This window comes from Agelaius phoeniceus, chromosome W, assembly GCF_051311805.1.
Source record: "Agelaius phoeniceus isolate bAgePho1 chromosome W, bAgePho1.hap1, whole genome shotgun sequence".
NCBI lineage: Eukaryota > Metazoa > Chordata > Aves > Passeriformes > Icteridae > Agelaius > Agelaius phoeniceus.
This window is the reverse complement of record NC_135301.1, coordinates 17,286,208-17,304,595: the sequence shown is the minus strand read 5'-3', so window position 1 is coordinate 17,304,595 and position 18,388 is coordinate 17,286,208.

Genomic DNA, 18,388 nt, shown 5'->3' with positions numbered 1-18,388 from the left:
CTTTACAACTTTCACAAATGTTGTGGAGTTTTGTTTATCTCCGCAAAACGGTAGTGCTGGGTGGACAGTTGGACTTGATGGTCCTAAAGGTTTCTTTCGACATTAATGATTCTATGATTTTAGGGATTAAACTCATTTGTGTTTCTGGAGTCACAGGGGGATCCCAAAAGTTGTCTATATTAGAGGCTGAAATCAGCCTGACTGGGAACAAGTGACAAAGGGACCCTATTGGGACTGGGCCAGAGGCAGAATACTGGAGGTACCAGTGGGCTTTTGGCATAGCTGCCTTGGAGATTTAGGAAATTAGGCAGCTGTCTACCTTGCCTGGTGTCTCAGAGGACCCTTCTGTTGTGGGGTTGCTGAAAGTTGAAGAACACATACCAATCGCTACCACAACAGTGCACTGGCAGCAATATCGCACCAAGAGTCCGTGATTCCCTCCATAAACTAATCTGTCAACTGCAGAGCCAAGGAGTGATCAGCAGGATCCACTCATCCTTTAATAGCTCCATATGGCCAGTGTGTAAATCTAATGGATAACAGAGACTAACAGTAGATTATCATGGCCTGAATGAAGTGACACCGCCACTGAGTGCTGCTGTACCAGACATGCTAGAATTACAATATGAACTGGAGTCAAAGACAGCCAAGTAGTATGCCACAAATAATATTGCTAATGTATTTTTCTCAATGCCTTTGGCAGCAGAGTGCAGGCCACAGTTCACTTTCACTTGGAGGAGTGTCCAGTACACTTGGAATCAACTGCCCCAGGGAGCAACCACTGGCTGCTTGGGGACTGGCTGGGCATAGGTCAGCAGGTAATGAGCAATTGAACTGTGCATAATTTCCTTCTCTTGAGTTTCATTTCTCCCTCTCTCTCTTTTTCATTATGATTATATTTTGTTTTGTTTCAGTTATTAAACTGTTCTTATCTCAACCCACAGAGTTTACTTTTTCTTGGATTAGTCCTCCTGTCCCAATTTAAAAGGACAAGTGTCTGCCAAGGAAGGCGGGAACCTTCCTGGAATGGAAAAGATGACCCCTCTCCCTCCAAATTATTATAACTTTGAAATTACAGGGCTTTCAGGCACAGACATAGGAAAATTAATAACAGTTCTTTACTAGAAAATAATTTATATATATGTAAGCACAAGCAATCAACAATAACAGCAATAAAAAACCAGAAAAACCCAATACAGCCTTCTTCCTTCCTGTCAAGCACTTTCCCTTTTTGGTGTAGGTAGGAAAACAGCTGGCAGGAGGCACTGTTGGCTTGTGTCAAGGCAGAGGGGGTGCAGTGACTCCTCCGTGGATACAGGGGGCACTGTTGGCTCTTGGTGAGGCAAAGGGGCTGCCATGGCTCCCCCATGGCCACAGGGGCACTCTAGCTGCAGTGTCAATCACCCCCACTGGAAGGAAAGGGCTGCCCCCCCCCAGCCCCAACCCCAACCCCCTGCAGCATCCCGGGCTGCCCTTTACCCATTGCAATATCCCCTGACCTGGGGGGGGGGCAATGACAATTTCGGGCACAAGAATGACTATGGAATACAAACCATCTCCAAGAAACCTCCCCACTGAGTAATGGAGAGCTGTGTGGGTACAGAGTGAGTGAGCAGCTGTGTGGTACTTAGTTGCCAGCTGGGTTTAAACCATGACACAAGAATATGTGGATTCAATGGCCTGGCAAATCAGACCCATGAGAGTATAAAGCTCAGGTGGACACCGGTGCAGAGTGTACTCTAATGCCATCAGGGTACAAGTGGTGCAGAACCCATCTGAATTTCTGGAGCAACAGGAGATCCCAGCAGTTGTTTGTGTTGGAGGCTGCCATGAGTCTGACAAGGAAGAAGTGGCAGAAGCATCCTATTGTGACTGACCCAGAGGCCCTGTGTGTCCTTGGCAGACTCCGTCACAGGAGGTTATTTTCAGAATCCAAAAGGGTACTGATAGAGTTTTGGTGTAGCTTCTGTGGATGCAGAGAAGACTAAACAGCTGTCTACCTTATCCAGTTTCTCAGTGGATCCCTCTGTGGTGGGTTTGCTGTGTGTTGAAGAACAGCAGGTGCCAAATGCTTTCATTATGATGGATGATACACGAGAGTCACTAAGTTCCCCTGGTTACCATCCATAAGTTGGTTCCTCAACTGAAGAGCCAGGGAGTAATCAGTAAGACTCATGCAGCCTCTGATAGTCCCATATGGCCAGCATGGAAGTCTGACAGAGGGTAAAGTCTAAAACTATAGTATTGTGGTCTTAACAAAGTCATGCAGTTATTAAGTGCTGCGATAGTGAACATGCTAGAATTCCATTATGAAGGGGAGTCAAAGGCAGCAACATAGTATGCCACAAGTTAATAAAGTTAATAAATATTAAATGTGCTATGACCTCCTGGTAGGTGGTAAGTGTCTTTGTAGGCTGGCTATTTGTAAAGACCCATTCCAGTATCAACAAAGGGTCTTGAAGCTGAGAGTCCCATTGGAAAATCAGTCCATGGAATCGAGGTGCTTTTCCCAGGATGATGAACTGGAAAGGCAGGCTGGGCTCGAAGCGATGGGCTTTGCATGAAGACAGGGCTTCCTGGACTTTGGTGATGTCACTTCTGGCTTCTTCTGTGAGAGTGCAGGGAGAGTCCAGGTCCTTAGGTCCACGAAGAAGGTTGAACAAGGGAGCAAGGTCCTCTGTTGTAATTCCTAGCAGTGGACGTACCCAGTTGATGGATCCACAAAGGCTGTGTAAGTCCCTGAGGGTTTTTGGGTCGTCATTTATGGTGAGCTGCTGAGGTACAATGGTTCTTTCCCAGATCTGGACTCCCAGGTAAGTCCATGGCTTGGTGTACTGGATTTTGTCCTCACGAATCTCCATTCCTGCCTTTTCTATGGTTTCAATAGTCTTTTTAACTGTATTGTCCAAGTAAGCTTTGTCTGAAGCACACACCAGAATGTCATCCATATAGTGATGGATGATAGCATCGGGGAATGATTTCCGAACGGGAGACAGGATGTGAGCCACGTACCACTGGCAAATAGTCGGCGAGATTTTTAGTCCTTGAGGAAGATAACGCCAATGATATCTTTTGAGCGGGGCCTCCTTGTTAAGAGAGGGAACGGAAAAAGCAAACCGTGGAGCGTCCTCAGGGTGCAGAGGAATGCTGAAGAAACAGTCCTTAATGTCTATGATAGCAAGTGTCCAGTCTCTAGGCAGCATTGATGGGGAGGGCAGGCCAGGCTGGAGAGGGCCCATGTCGTCGATGACCTCATTGATTCTACGAAGATCGTGGAGAAGCCTCCACCTGTTTGTCCCAGGCTTTGGTAGAACGAAGACTGGAGAGTTCCAAGGGCTGTTGGACTCCACTATGTGGCCTTTTGCGAGCTGTTCTTCCACGAGGGTGTTTAGGGCGCGCAGTTTGGCTTTATTAAGGGGCCACTGTTCAATCCAGAGTGGCTTGTGACTTTTCCAGGTGAGACGAGGTGTTTCTGGCAGCGTGCTTAGCTCAGTGGCCCCAATTAGAAATCCTGAGTGGGAATACGTAGGGAAGCTCCCCACTGGGATAGAACGTCTGCCCCAAAGGGTGATGGGGGCCCTTACCACAAATGGACGAATGGTTGCCAGCTTGCCTTCAGGCCCTTCCACGAGCATGTTGTTCTTGCTTCTCATGGACACTGTAGCTCCGCCAATCCCTGAAATCATGCCTGCAACAGGTTGTAGATCCCAGTGTGCTGGCCATTCTGAGCGGGTGATGATGGTCACATCAGCACCAGTGTCCAGCATCCCTGGTAGGTGGGTCTTCTCGCCTTTGCAGGTAAGGCCACACTCGATGGTAGGCTTGGATGGTCCCACGACTTGTGCCCACATAGCTGTAGGGTTGAGAGGAATCTGTTCCCTGTGATCCTTTGGGAGTAAAAAGGCTTGTGCTATTGGGGTTCCCCTTGAAAGAAAAATGGTGAGTCCATGCAGTATACCTGGACGAGAATCTCTTGTCCTGGCTGCACTGTCAGCACTTCTGGAACAACGAAGATCTCCTTTGGGCTATTAAGAGAGTCACCTATAATTAAAATGTGCAAAGGACCACCTTTTGGCCCATATTTGCCTGTGGGAACACGGTGAACATTCTCATTATTAAAGTCAATGGACAAAGCAGTTACCAGTTGATGGTGGGTTCCCATCTGGGTTGCCCCGTGGGTTGGATCCTCTTCTTGTGGTCCGGAACGTCCTGGGATGGTGCGGGGTCGGGTCTAGGTGGCCTTTGATTTGTTGTCAGCGCCCGGGGCTCGACCGGGCTGCGCAAGGAGTTTCCCGGACGCTGCTGGTAGCGCTGCTGATTCTGGGGTCTTTGGTAATTGTTACGGTGGTATCGGGGATGTGATCTCTCTGGGCAGTCCTTTATATAATGTCCAAGAACCCCACAATGATAGCATTTAGCTTGGTCTTTAGAAACTATTACTGCATATGCACCAGAAACTCCTTCAGCAATACCTTTGGCAACTGCTTGGGCCACTGTATTTTCCGTGGACATGTGACGTGTACAGCATTCCAGCATCTGCTCTATGGTGGGGTCTGTATCCATGGGTAGAGACCTCAAAATGGCTTTGCATTTTTCATTAGAGTTACACAAGGCAAGTTTACATAAGAGTTCCTTCTTTGCCTCTGTGCTCTCTATCTGTTTCTCCAGAGCATCTCTAAGTCTGTCCACAAATTTGATAAAACTTTCCTCTGTCCCTTGTTTAATAGTAGAAAAATGCATTGTTGGCATTGACTCATCATGCATGAGAAGTAAAGAGGTTTTTGCTGCGAGAGCGATGTCCTGCAGTGCCTCTTTATTCAAGGTTTTCAATTGGTCTGCTGGTTTCTGTAAGTCACCTTCACCAGCTAGTTGGACTACCGTAAAATTTGTCTTATTAGCATCTGCAGAATATGAATCTGATAATGTTTTTAAATGTCTTTTCCAATGCCTGTCCCATAACAAATATTCTGCTGGGGACAGCAGGCAGTGTGAAATATTTTTTACATCGTGGGGAAGTAAAACATGTGCTGAGAACATTGCTTCTAAGAAACTTCTAAAAATATGTGAGCCTCTGCCATGTTCTTTGGCTATATTTCTTAATTGCACTAGTTCCTTATTGGAGTTAGCTTTCCACGTCTTTATAGTGGATTCGCCACCATTCCGTCCTTGCTTATATTCTACTGGGAAAGCATTAATTTTCTGTGCCAGCTCCCAATCTCCAGCCTTTGTCGCTTCTATTTTAATAAGAGCCCATGGATCCATGTGGATCGTATCAGAATCAGATTCACTGCAAGAGCTTTGGTCCTCTGAGGAGGACTGGGCCGGGGTTGCTATCCGTGACTTACGCTTTTTTCGTTTAGAAGCGTTTTTCAAAGGTTTCAGTGGCTGGGGGGGAGACATGGCATGACCTGGCTAGGGGGAGGCACCACTGGAGCTGGGATGGCAGCACAGCACGCACAGGACTGGGTGGGGGGGGTAGCACCGTGGGAAGTCTCTGGAATTCCGTTCGGGTGGCATTGAGGGTGGATGGGAGGTTGGGAGGATGCGTGATGGGGGCAGGGGGGCTGGGCGGGGTGGGGGTGCGGGCATGGGGGTAGTGAGGGGAGGCAGGCAGTGGTACCAGTCTGGGGTGCCGCGGTTACGGGGTGGGTTGGTGGCACTGCGCGTGTGTGAGGTCCCCCTGCTGTGGCAGGCAGGGAGCAGGGGGAGGGGGCGGGGATGGACACGGGCTCCGGAGCGGTGGGGGTGAGGCTCGGGGACCCCTCGGGAGGGGCCGGGCCGGTCGGAGCCGGGGCGAGGGGAGCGGGGGCGGGGGGCACGGCGATGGGAGGGATGGTGGGGGACACCAGCGTGGGGGTGGGGGGGTACGCAGCGGAGGGGGGCAGAGCCGACGCAGGGGTGGAGGGGGCGGCAGAGGCAGGAAAAGGGACCCCCGGGACCGGAAGCAAGGAGGAAGCCGAGCTGGGGGTAGGGGGGATGTGTGGAATTATAGATAAGATAGGATTCATGGAGTTGGGCAGCGCAGGTCCCGCAGGGGTGGAGGATGTGGGAGGGGGAACCGTGGTGGGCAGCGTAACCTCTGCTTTAGGAGTAACGGAGGCGAGAGGGACTTTAGGACCAAAGGGGTGGTGTGAGATATGCAAATGACATTCCTCTGAGTTCTTATCAATCTTTTTAGTATTTGAAGAGGAAGTGTCTGTTGCCGACTGCAAAATCTTTTCTCTGTTAAATCTTTCAACGGTTTTAGTTATTATATGGAATAAAGGCAAATAGTTAGTTACAGAGAAATCCTGGTTTGTTTGGGAGATATATATTGTGTTCCCGATCATATCCCAAAACGAATTTTCAATGACTGCTTTCTTATCAGTATCAGGATATTGCAAAATAATCCAAGTTACAAATTTTTTAAGGTTAGTTTTTGAGAGCTTGCCTTTAGAAAAGGAGAAGTTGTTAGCAGATAAGATTTCTAAAATAGTTAAATATATCTCTCTCTCGGTTTTACTTAGTTTTAATGTACTAAAAATTGTACCCATGTTAATGGTTAGCCCTTCCAGCAGAAAAAAACGTGAAAAAAAAAGAAAAAAACCCGGAAAAAAAAAGTTTTGGAGCCCCGAAGTTATGCGTGCAATATTAGCTAATACTTACAGTTCCTGGGGTCCAAGATCTGTGGAAGGGGTCTGCTGATGTCAGTTCTTCTCGGAACTTTCTCTCGTTCAGATGTAAGTTTTGAGTGTCGAACTGACCCTCCTGGGGAAAGGATTTTCTAAAACGAAAAGTCCCTTCACAGAAGGAGCGGCTTCCCGAACAGGCAATCACAGAAAACCCCGGGGGGGCTTCGTTGCTGAACCGACAGATATTGCCTCTGGGGGAGTCCGTTGTCATTGGGACGCCACTTTAATAAAGCCTCTTATTTGGCGTTATTATAAAGCAGAGCAATAGGGCTCAGGAGCTCAGTCCCTGGGTAGGGACTGGGTGCCCGAGGCTAGCTCGCTCATGCCAAGGCCGCAGGGCTACCATCTAGCAAGCATGGTGATTATCAGCTCTATAGTGATTGCAAGCTCTTAGGATTTCAGCTCTGCTTGCTAGGTAGTGGTGCCCTGGGCTGGAGGCTGCAGCAGACGGAGAGAGAGGAGAAGGAGAAGGCGCAGGCTGTTCCACGGAGATGGCTTTATTTGGGGAGGTCCATGAAGGGTCTCTGCTCTTCTTTTTTCTCCCCTAATGGGGTACAGTATGCTTCTTTTATAGGGTTGGAAAGGATCCAAGCTTGACCAATGGGTAAGGGGTTAACATGACATTGCCTTATAGGGTTACAGAAGTAGGTTAAGGGGTGGAGGACAGGAAAACAGGAATTTTCTTTTGCTGTTTCAGCATTCCTATTGTTCATATCCTCCATGGTGCTTTTCCTAAATCTATGGAGTTTACTACAACAAGTGATATTGCCAATCCGTTTTTCTGGATGTCTTTGTCAGCAGAGTACAGGCCATGGTTTGTTTTCACATGGAGGGATGTCCAATATACCTGGAATCAATTGTCTCAGAGGTGGAAGCACAGACAGCTTTGGTGCTCAACATGGGGCTCTAACTCATGACCCTGAGATTCAGTCTCATGCTCTACTGACTGGGCTAGCTGGGCATGGATGCCACTGTTAACTAGTTGAAGGGACTGTGACCTGTGAATAAATACACACCAGAGTAGGTACATCTCAAAAGAACTGCGGCCCATGAATGAATTCACACCCAGTATAAGTACACCCCTGAAAAGGACTATGGCTTGTGGATAAATCCATGCTGGAATAGGAGCAGTGTTAAACCCTATAATCTGATCCAAAGGGAGAAGGGGTTAAGTCAAAACACCCACCTCTTTACTCCTTTTTGAAATTATCACTGTTTTGTCTTTTAATAGAAAAAGATTCAGTGAACTTTCCCTGATATTTCTTGATTTATAAGAAAATAGTATTTTTGTCTCGTATGTTTATATCTGCATTTGTCAATAGTTATTTAAGAAAACTCAAATTTGGCTTCACAATGAAGACTCTTCAGCCCTGAAAAAGAACAAAGACATTACAGAACTGTGATTTCTTTACCAGGATCACAGAAAAAAGGTAGGTTAGAAGCGACCTCTGGAGGTGTGTTGGTTTTGCATGGCCTGGTTTTTGGTGGCAGGGGGGCCACGAATTTTGTTAGTAATAAATTTACTTTGTACTTCTAAGTTGAGCCTATTTTGCCCTTGGAGTGTTTTCTCCCAGTGCTTATCTCAGCTCATGAAGACGACATTAAATTTTTCTCTCTCCTCTGCCCAGCTGTGGCAGGGTACCTGGTGTTTGGCCAGTGTCCAACCACGACAGGAGGTCATGAGACAAATTACCTGCCCAAAGCAGGGCTAACCTCAAAGTTAGATGAGGTTGCTAAAAGTGTCGTCCAGCCAAATTTTTTAAATCTCCAAAAAATCAATTCTGTCTTTGGACAGCTCATTCCAGGGTTTGACCCCTCATACTGGGAGGGACTTGGCTAACTCACAGCTCATGCTAAGGCCTGGTGTATGCTGGAAGCAGCACCATTAGGTGAAAGTGAGAGAAACAAGTAGGCAGGACTCAGAGATAAAGATTATTATGCAGCTTGTATTACTACTTGCAACTTGCTGTCTCCTGCAGCCCACTTTTTGCATGTTAATTGTCTGGCAGTCTATTCATAGTCCACTAACTTATGGAAATGGTAAAGACCAAACTCCCAAACTAAGAGGTATAGATACATCAGCTTATCCAAAAGGTTTTTGAAGGGATCCAAGCACAGCTGAACTGCTAAGGTGTGATACACGGGAAACTTCTACTGTGGGGGAGGGGGAATGGAGAGCACCCTTACCTTTAGCCAGAATACCATGACACAGCTTCCATAGTTTTTCTTCCTCCAAGGACTGAGTCATTCATATACTTTTTAGTCAGAGTCTAGATTATTATTGTATTGTACACTGATTATTAGGAATTTGACCCAATCTACAGAGGGTCCAGGTGACTGAAAAGTCTAAATAACAAATTTTAGATAATAGGAAAGCTACGCTAATTTCTATATTATAAATAATAAAGTTCTAATTATAGCTACAACCCTGTGGCCAGTTCTTATTCTACCAATGATCCTTAAAAGAATCTGCCTGTCCCCCCAGCATCCAGTGAAAAACATTAGCATTCCTTTTGTGCTCAGATAGTGTTGTCCCTAAAAGTGGAATTCATTCTCCAGTGTGGAGTAAGTCAATTTCACACAGAGACCAAGGTAATTTTTTATTTCATATTTGTGCAAATGGGTGCTAGGTTGCAAATCCACAAATCAAGCACATTGATTCTCAAATTTTTACACTATTTATACATTTTAGCAAACAAAGAAATCATGGGTTCATTGGCTACAAGTTACCTAGTTCTCTTGTTAATTAGTATTCTACCCTCTATTGGTTGAATGGTTTTCTTGCTTCTCATGTGTCTTGGTTTGAAAAGACTGGTGTCTGCTAAGGAAGGCAGGAGCCTTCCCTGAAATGGAAAATGTAAACTCCCTCCCTCCGAATTGCTATAATTTTGAAATTAAAAGGCTCTCAGGCAAAGATATGGGAGCAGGAATAACAGTTCTTTATTAGGGAAGAAAATGAAAAAAAAAAAAAGATAAACAATACAGTAATACAAAACAACACTGACAGAGTCAGAATACAACCTGACACCCTGTGGGTCAGGGTGTTGGTAGCAGTCCAATTGAAATGGTGGCTGCAGTCCTCCTGGAGTGACAGATGTGGTTCGGTTGAAGAAGTGGTCCTGTAGAAGGGTGTAGGCTTTCCTCTGATGGTGCGGTGGTGGTGTAGATGGGCCTGGTCTTCCTCAGGGAATCCAGTGGAAAAGGCTGCCTGTGGTCTTCCAAATGTCTGATTATATCCAGATAGGAATGCTTGCCTCCTCCCTCTGGGCAGAGCTTCTCACAGTGGGATGATGTAATTTTATCAGTCATGCAGTGAGACTCAATGGCCCATTAACAGAAGATATCTCCCTGGAGGGAGGATTGTTTGTGCAAGAGATAAAGAAAACAGCCCAATTAACAGAAGATAGCTGCTCCACAGATAGGAATAGAATACACACACCCATTTCCAACCTAAGACATCACACTAATTAGACCATATGATCAGTCTTTCTCTTCTTATGAGTTGGTGATTTTCTTGAGTTGGTGATTGTGAATCAGTTGAGAGTCTCCCTCTGTTGGAATTACCTTATACCTAGTGTGAGAAACTGGAAGGAGATTGCTGACTTGAAATATTTTGGGTGCATATGTGGGGGAAGGGGCAGGTTGGGCCTTGCCCTGGTGAGGTGATGTACTGCTCTGCACACCCCAACCCCCTGGGCCTGTATCCCAGCCCCTGCAGTGGCCACCAATCACTGGCAAATCAGAGGCAGTGCTCCACAGCCCACCCCTGGAACGCCAGTCTGGCCCCAGAGTCTCCAGATGACCGGAAGTCCCACCTGGGGGAAGATCCCAGGAAAGCTGAAGGGTACTTAAGCCAGAACATGAAGTAAGCATGTCTTGACCCAACATCCTGTTCTAATTTCTATCAGCTTGTCCTGGTTTAGGGCAAATTTGGGAAAAAACTTCCAAAAGGGCCCCACCAGAAAGCAAGCCCACACTGCCCCTCCCCCTAACTGGTTTGGAAAGAATTTCCTTGGAGAGAAGTGGAAAAAACCTGTTTATTTAATAGGCAAAGCACTCCCCAGCAGAAAAAAATGAAAAATACCGGATGACAAAACTCATTCACTGCTCTGAAGAGATGATAAATTCAGAAAGTCTCTCCTGTGGGTGGTCATTCTGTTATCAGTCCCTCTGGCACTGGGAAAGGCTGCTGCCCAGAGTAGGTGCCGGTAGGCTACAAAGTGCAAGCTCTCGGTGTTTCCCTGGGTCCCAGTCCAGAGCAGGTTAGAACAGTTCCAAGAAAAAGGAAAGAAAAACAGCCCAGGGAAAACTCAGACTGCCTCAGCTAGCTAAACTAACTAAAAAGCAAGAGGAGTGCTGTGTTCTGCCCTGTCCATGCCCAGACAACAACAGTGGAGTTCTGTGTTCCAGCAGACTGTGGAGGAGAGTGCAGCTGATAACGAAACTCCATGCTTCTGCTTCTCCCCGCCTTCACTGTCAGAGCCAGTCTTGAAAGCACAGAATATAACATCCAGCATAAACAGAACAGACGATTGGGGGTACAGGCATCATAATGTCAGTCTAGGACATTCCACCCCTTATCCCCGTATCGTCAACTTACTACCAAACATCATGCATTTTATTCACGTAAAAACTTCTCTTTGTTCCCCCAAAAAATACAAGCAATACCCATCATTCCTTTGTCATGTCCCCACACCAGTCTACTGAATCCAGGCCCCAGACTACAGAGCTGCAGGATTCTCCACTTTCATTTTACTCACTCAAACCTCCATCTTTCACTTGCTCAGACCTTCAACACTTACACATTTCCTTCTATCTCATGTCTGTGTGGTTTAATCTACAGACAATGGCATTAACATCCAGAAAACAGTGATATTTGCATGAGTCTCTGTGATGGTGTTCACAGGGGTTCTTGGATGAGGGAAGAAATGAGGATCTGACTCCATGTTTCAGAAGGCTTGATTTATTATTTTATTATATATATTACATTAAAACTATACTAAAAGAATAGAAGAAAAGGTTTCATCAGAAGGCTAGCTAAGAATAGAATAGGAAGGAATGATAACAAAGTTTTGTGGCTCGGCTCTCTGTCCGAGCCAGCTGGGCTGTGATTGGCCATTAATTACAAACATCCAACATGGGCCAATCACAGATCTACCTGTTGCATTCCACAGCAACAAATAATCAATGTTTACATTTTGTTCCTGAGGCCTCTCAGCTTCTCAGGAGGAAAAATCCTAAGGAAAGGATTTTTCATAAAAGATGTCTACAACAAAGCTCACCCCACAATCAGACCTCCCAGAGGTACACATCGTGTTGTTCCATCTCTTTGCATTATCCACCATGTGCAACCTGGTCCCTGAGCAAAGACAACCCTACGAATGGGTTTGTCTGTACTCAAGGCAGAACTGATCCACACTGTCTTCCCCAACAAACCTCTGACATGTACCACTGGGACTTTATCTCCGTCTTCTATATTCAGGGACTCAGACTGGGCAGGACCTGCTTGGTTGGTGGAACCTCGGGTGTTAACTAACCAGGTGGCCTTTGCTAAATGCTGCTCCCAATTTTTGAAAGATCCCATCCAATGCTTTCAAAGTGGTTTTTAACAGTCCATTGTACCTCTCCACTTTTCCTGCAGCTGGTGCATGGTAGGGGACATGGTACATCCACTCAAGGCCATGTTCCCTAGACCAGGTGTTGATAAGGCTGTTCTAGAAATGAGTCCCATTGCCTGACTCAATCTTCTCAGGGGTACCATGCTTCCAAAGGACCTATTTTTCAAGGCCTAGGATGGTGTTATGGGCAGTAATGTGAGACACAGGATAGATATCCAAACATCACATGGTGGCTTCTGCCATTGTGAGCATGTAGCACTTGCCTTGGCATGTCTGGGGCAGTGTGATGAAGTCAATCTGCCAGGCTTGCCCATACTTGTACTTGGACCAACGCCCAGTATACCACAGGGGCTTCACTCGCTTGGCCTGCTTGACCACAGCACACGTCTCACAGTCATGGATAACCTGTGAAATACTGTCCATGGTTAAATCTACTCCTTGGTCTCGTGCCCACTTATAGGTGGCATCTCTACCTTGATGGCCTGAGGCATCATGGGCTTATCGAGCTAGGAATAACCCTCCTTTGTGTTCCCAATCTAGGTCTATCTTGGACCCCCCTATCTTTGCAGCTTGGTCTACCTGCTTATTGTTTTGGTGCTCCTCATTAGCTCTATTCTTGGGGACATGAGCATCTATGTGACAGACTTTCATAGGTAGCCTCCCTACCCTGGTAGCAATGTCTTTCCACTTATCAGCAGCCCAATTTGGTCTTCCTCTACCCTGCCAGTTAGCCTCTTTCCACCTCTCCAGCCATCCCCATAGAGCATTGTCTACCATCCATGAATCAGTGTAGAGATAGAGCTTTGGCTGCTTCTCTCTTTCTGCAATGAATGGCTTTGAGTTCTGCAAGTTGGTTTGATCCACTTTCTCTTTCAGTGTCTTCTGCGACCTGTCGAGTGGGGCTCCATACGGCTGCTTTCCACTTTTGGTTCATCCCTACAATGCAACAGGAACAGTCAGTGAAAAGATCATAGCGTGTTTCTTCTGCTGGCAGTTGGTTGTATGGTGGAGCATCTCCAGCCCGTGTCACTGGTTCTTGTTCTTCATCTGTGAAACCAAAATTTTCACCTTCGGGCCAATTTATAATTACTTCCAAAATCCCAGGGTGATTCAGTTTACTAATACACGCTCACTGTGTGATGAGAGCAATCTACTTGCTCCATGAAGCACTGGTGGCATGGTGGGTGGAGGTAACCTTTCTTCTGAACATCTACCCTAGCACCAGTTGTCAGGGCGTCAGGAGGAGTTGCACTTCTGCACCAATCACCTCTGAGGCGGCTTGGACTCTTTCATAGGCAGCCAAGATTTCCTTCTCTGTTGGGGTGTAGTTGGCTTCAGACCCTCTGTAGCTTCGACTCTAAAATCCTAGTGGTCAGACTCGAGTCTCCTCAGGCACCTTCTGCCGAAGGCTCTAGGACAAACCATGGTTCCTGGCTGCAGAGTAGAGCATGTTCTTCGCATCTGGTCCCATCCTGACTGGGCTAAGGGCTACTGCATGAGCGATCTCCTGCTTAATCTGGGCAAAAGCTTGTTGCTGCTCAGACCCAAATGAAAATCGTTTTTCTTGCGGGTGACCAGGTAATGAGGACTCACAATCTGGCTGTACTCAGGAATGTGCATTCTCCAAAAGCCTATGGCACTGAGGAAAGTTTGTGTCTCCTTCTTATTGGTTGGTGGAGACATAGTTGTGATCTTGTTGATGACATCCATAGGAATCTGATGCTGTCCATCATGCCAATTTATTCTCAGGAATTGGATCTCACAAGCTGGTCTCTTAACTTTGCTCTTTTTGATGGTGAAACCAGCTTCCAGGAGGATTAGGATGATTTTCTCTCCTTTCTCAAACACTTCTGCTGCTGTGTTCTCCCACACAATGATCTCATTAATGTACTGAAGATGTTCTGAATCCTCACCCTTTTCCAGTGCAGCCTGGATCAGTCCATGGCAGATGGTAAGACTCTGCTTCTACCCCTGGGGCAGTTGGTTCCAGGTATACTGCACTCTCCCCCACCTGAAGGCAAAATGAGGCCTGCATCCTTCTGCCAGAGGAATGGAGAAAAATGCATTGGCAATATTGATAGTGTCATACCGCTTTGCTGCCTTGGACTCAAGCTCATACTGGAGCTCTAACATGTCTGGCACAGCAGCATCCAGTGGTGGAGCCACTTCATTCAAGGCACGGTAGTCTACTGTCAATCGCCATTCTCCTTCAGATTTATGCACAGGCCAAATGGGGCTGTTGAAGGGTGAGTGGGCCTTATTGAGCACCTCTTGGCTCTCCAGCTCTCGGATCATCTTATGGATGGGAATCACTGCATCTCGAGTTGTTCTATACTGTCAGCGATGCACTGTGGAAGTGGCAATTGGTACCTGTAGCTCTTCTTTCCTCAGAAGTCCTACTGTACATGGATTCTCGAACAGTCCAGGCAAGGTGTTCAATTGCTGGATGCTTTCTGTCACTACAGCCGCTATCCCAAATGCCCACCTGAGTCCTTTTGGGTCTTTGAAATGCCCACTTTGGAGGAAGTCTGTGGCCAAAATGCATGGGGACTCTGGGCCAGTCACAATAGGGTGTTTCTTCCACTCATTTCCAGTCAGGCTCACATCAGCTTCCACCAAAGTGAAATCCTGGGATCCCCCTGTCACACCAGCAATAGAAACAGACTCTGTCCCCACGTCTTGATGGGATTAATGTGCTCTGCGCACCAGTATCGACTAAAGCTTTATATTCTTGTGGTTCTGATGTGCCAGGCCAATGAATCCACACAGTCCAGAAAACACAGTTTTCCCTAGCCTCTACTTGTCTAGAGGCAGGGCTCCTCTAAGCCTGGTTATCCTTCTTTCCCTGGGCATATGACTTGGAGGTTCCTTCAAGGGGATCGGACGTCATCATCCTCATCATACCTGGCAGTTCAGCTACGGGCAACTGGAGATGCTTTCCTTTTGGTGGAACTTCCTCTCTGAGCCTTGCCTTCCTTAAATTCATGCACCCGATGTGGCAGAGCATCCCATGTTTTCTCCGCAATCGCGCAGGAAGAACCACAGCTCAGCTCATGGGGTGTACCTTCTCGCTCCATCTGGGGAATGTCTCTGTTGGATACTAGAACCTCTGATCTGTACTGCCGCAATTTTGAGAAGGTCTTCCTTAATCAGCTCTCTGAGCTTCTTATTATTCTCCTCTAACTTGTCCTCTAATTTCTGCAGATGTATTTCCACCACTGCGATTCTGGCATGTGTTGGGCCATGTACAGCATCTGCATATGCTCGGAGCCGCTTTGCCATATCAAGCACAGTCTCATACCTGTCATCCCGCTTCATTATGGCTAAAGCAGAAGCATATTCGTGTGGCCCAAGTCGTACAAGCTTTCGCCACATCACAGACATGCATGGTACCAAGTCAGGATTCCTAGTTGTAATGTCATCTGAGAAGATAATCTCTGCCACTGCCATTTCTCTGAGGCATTTGGTCCCTTGTTCTATGGTCTTCCACTGGGTTTGCTACATATAGAGATCATCTTCACACAGATATCTTTGTGACACATTTCCCAGGACCTGTGCCCAGAGACTGTGAGGGTTAGCCCCCTTCATCATTCCTTGGTCAATAACCAGATCATGTGACAGGGATCCCAAATGCCTCACTTCAGTGCCATCCAGAATTGCAGCCTCGCCTGCAGCATCCCAAAGACGGACTAACCAACTAATTATGGATTCATCAGATCGTCGAGTGTAATCCTTTCTTAGGCCACGAAGGTCCTTCAGGGAAAAGGACTCTATTGGTTTCTGATCTTGCACCTGTTGTTTTGACTCCTGATTTTATGTCAGGAAGCGTTGAGGGTCCATCTCCTGCATCACCATCACCATCATCATCCACTGGTCGATTGGTCTTGTCTGTGCACTTTCTGCTTCTAGTGCTAGTAGCAACAGCCATTGGTTGAGGCTTACTCTCTGGTTTAGCTGCTGGCTTAGGCTCACTATCTGGTTTGGCTGCTGGCTTCAAGCCTGGGCTGTTGGCTGCAGCCTGAGTGACTGGGATAGCTGTTGATTTGTCTTCCTGCTCCCCTTCCTCTGTCTGCTGCCCGACAGTATCTAGCAATGTGCGATAAGCATAGGTCAGAGTTCAGCTCACTGCAATGATCTTTTTCTCCCTAGGGTCATCATGGTACTTCTCTTTCAGGTATTTCCCCACCTCAGCTGGGTTCTGAATTTGTTCATGTGGAAAGTCCCAGACTATAGGGTCAGAGAATTCCTTCAGGATTTGGCCCATATCCTCCCATTTCCCACACCACTCAGGATTTTCCACTCCTAGGTCAACTTCTGGGTCAGGGGTCTCATCAGCCCGTCTAGAAATCACAGCCATCATTCTAGAGAAGCAGCAGACTGTATAGAGGAAGGTTACCAGATTAAATACCAGAAATATGGTTTCTTTAACATTCAGGGGAAACTGAACATTCTCCAATAGTGGTGTAACAGATTCAGAGGAGAAGAAGGAAAGCAAAGGCTGAAAAGCCTCATCCCCTGCTCCTCCTCTAACAAACTGGATGCATAACCATAGCCACGAACCATTCATACCTGGAGCAGACCTCAGCATGTTTATAAACTTTTCACAAACCATTACCACCAAGCCCAGCAGGATAGCTATTCTGGTCACTGCCCCTCTGCTGTAAAAACTATGTATTAGGGACAATACTAGAGGTATTTCTGGATAAGAAAATAAACCTAGGGACCATAGAGGTATTAAGATCTCAAAAAAACCTAGGGACCAGAAATGCATGCAAGCCTTCACCCCAAGAGACATTATGAATTCAAAAAACATGGCTATTAACTGCTTTATATCAACACAGAATAATAGCAACCAAAATGCAGTCAGATTAGGGTTTTTTCCACTCTGTCTCGAGCCCCACTCATTGGGCACCAAATTTTGTCCTGGTTTAGGGCAAATTTGGGAGAAAACCTCCAAAGGGGGCCCCTCCAGAAAGCCAACCCACACGGCTCCTCCCCCCAACCAGGTTGAGAAGGATTCCTCAGAGAGAAGTGGAAAGATCCTGTTTATTTAATAGGCAATGAACAATACCGGATGACAACACACTTTCACCACTCTGAAAAAGATGACAAATTCAGAAAGTCTCTCCTGGGAGTGGTCGCTCTGTTATCGGTCCCTCCAGTGCTGGGGATGGCTGCTTCAGGCCATAAGGTGGAAACTCTCAGTGTTTCCCAGATCCCAGTCTGGAGAAGGCTCGACTGGTTCCAAGAAAATGAAAGAAAAACAGTCCAGGGAAAATTTGGACTGCCTAGTTAAACTAACTAACAAGCAGAAGCAAAAGCAAGAGCAAATCAGGAGCAAGAGTAAAGCAAAAGCAAGAGCAAAAGCAAGAGCAAAAAGCAAAAAGCAAAAAGCAAAAGCTGCACTGTGTACTGCCCCGTGTCTGTGTCCCACCGACCATTGGGGGAGTGAGCAGACTTAAACAAAACAAAACAAAACAAAGCTTTGCTCTTCAGAGCCAGTCTTGAAGGTACAGAACATAATATCCAGCATAAACAGAACAACAACTGGGGATACAAGCATCATAACGTCACCCTAGGACAGCATCTTACTCTGATTTCTTCTCTTCTGATCCTTTGAAGTGTCTACAGTTCTCGTTCTTGCTACTCTTTGCTCCTCATATACTTGATTCCCATGGATTAGTAAGGTTCTCCCATGGACCCAGTATACTGATTAAAAGCCTGGGACTAAGGCCATTTAGCATTAGTTTGGATAGAGGTACTCTCTAATTCTAAGACTTTAATTATAATTGTACACAAAACAATTTTGTAAATGAAATTACAAACTCCCCCTGGCTACAATATACTAATTTTGCTCGAGTAAGTTTTAGTCTTAGTTCATTGTCTCTTGGTGTCACTTTCTAAGGGGCTTCTGGGGTCTTCTTTACTCGGGAGTGGTGGATCTAGGCATTTTGCTCCTCGACTTTGATCGTGGTTAAGGTGGTGAGAAGCACCTGGAATGGTCCTTCTCACTGTGGTTCTAGAGTCTTTTCTGTAACTTAACATATACATAATCCCCAGGTTGTGTGTTATGTACTGGTCCATCTAGCTCTCTGCTCC